Below are 2,090 nucleotides of genomic sequence, written 5' to 3' on the forward strand. Positions count from 1 at the left end.
ACACATATATGAATAGATAGAGCTATATGGGTAAATAAATCCCGCAAAGTCAGTGCCGACAGAAGGACCGCTAGGGAGGGAGGGAGGGAGGGCGAGGCAGAGGCAGCAATAAACGATGCAATTCCTTCGGTTGGCCCGCGAATAGATCCTAATATAAGGCATTCGGGGCGCGAACTCGATCCCCGGGGACGCAGAGAACAGGATCTGCAGATGGCTTTCCCGAGTTCGACAGGATCTGATCCTAATCCCGTTACAATCCACGTCTCTACTAACATCGTTTCGCGGCCTTGTGATGCTTCATCCCTTTAGCCTTTCGATCGGGTCGGGGAGCAACACTGGATGGAAATGATAGAAGGAAATGATAGAAGTTGATACTATGGTGTGTGTGTGTGTGTGTGTGTGTGTGTGTGTGTGTGTGTGTGTGTGTGTGTGTGTGTGTGTGTGTGTGTGTGTGTGTGTGTGTGTGTGTGTGGTGGCATGGGGTAGCTACAACCTCGTGGTATGGTAGTGTGTGTGTGTGTGGGGGGGGGGTTAAGCGATGTTCGGAAGCGCCAGGATGTAAGATGATGAATACCAAATACCCATACATCGAGATAGGCTAGAGGAATGGGCATATCAACTTTATATAAATATATATATATATATATATATATATATATATATATATATATATATATATATATCACATCAAAGTACTAAAATATGATAAAATTATAATGTAAAACATTAATCGACTAAAACAATGCGGCAATAAAGGTAAAACAATAACATTAAAAAAAGAAAAATGAATAAACCATGACCCAAAGGCTCCGAGGTCAAGGACAGACGTGTCTGCTGCGAACGCCAGCCGGAGACGGGCCAGTGCCTTGGTGCGTGCTTCTACCACCTTACTCAGACAAACGGCTAACTAGCTAACTATCAACCAGTGGCTCACTCGCTCTGTCTCTTTTCATTATATTTTCTATTTCTTTCCCTTTCCTGTGGCACTTCATGTATGGCACTAAAGTATGTAGAGCAGTGGCACCCCATTATGGCCCACCAACAGAGCCATGGAAGGGAAGGGCAAGCGAGATCGGGGAAAATGGGGGGAAGGACCCAAGCTCCGCTGTGAAGGCATCACCACATGCATGTACGAGAGGCGCTCATTAAAGAGTTCCGCTGACTAACCTTCGCTTATCCTAGGTGGCTGAAATGTCCCATGGATGAAGATACATTTTTTCTTCTTTTTAGATTTTATATGAGGGGGGAGGGGGAGTTGTAACTGTTTAGATACTGTTTACGAAATTTTTTCTTTCGGTTAGTACCGTTTTTTTTTCTTCCTTTCTTTCTTTCTTTATTATTTCTTAAGAAAATTAAAACTTTCATCACAAATAAAACTAAAAAGACGATTTGAGGGTAAATATATGGAGATTTAGTGTATTTACATAAGGAAGCTCATTTAAATACTAAAGGCTCCTCCTCCATTCACATTTTTGCCATTGTATATGCTATTTTCTCCACTTGCCCTCCTCGTCGCTTTAGAATTATTGTTTCCTCTTATTTTTGTGTGCAGCATTATTTTAGTTAATTAAAAAACTAGTCGGATTTTGGGTTCTACTTTCAGCAATTGTAATCTTCTCGCGTTGAAAACATTGTTCACAATCAAAAGCATATACAAAATGTTATCAACTATTGTTTATGGCGACGGTGTTGTTGTAATCTTTCAACCCACTATCCGTTTTAACGAGGTTCTTTCATTGCTCATTTTATTTCAGTACCCTGTTATTCTCTTTTTCCTATTTTTCATTGCTGTTACACGTATTATAAGATTTATTTCTTGCCTTGTCTCTTTATACGCTTCATTAGTGTTCAAGAGTTTGGGGAGCGATAAACAAAACGCCAACTGAAAGGGTTCAGAAATGGTTTACGAAAATATCATGTATCCCGTTTTAAGGAGTTGGGGTGATTGAGTGTAGAAAACCATGACATGACATGTGTATTTTAGTCTTTAAAGTACTGAACAATCTACTCCCGGATTGGCTATTTTTTCATTTAAGAGAGATAAGATGTAGAAACACTAGACAAAGTAACAATCTATATGTACCAAGAAT

This window comes from Penaeus vannamei, chromosome 18, assembly GCF_042767895.1.
Source record: "Penaeus vannamei isolate JL-2024 chromosome 18, ASM4276789v1, whole genome shotgun sequence".
NCBI classification, from domain to species: domain Eukaryota; kingdom Metazoa; phylum Arthropoda; class Malacostraca; order Decapoda; family Penaeidae; genus Penaeus; species Penaeus vannamei.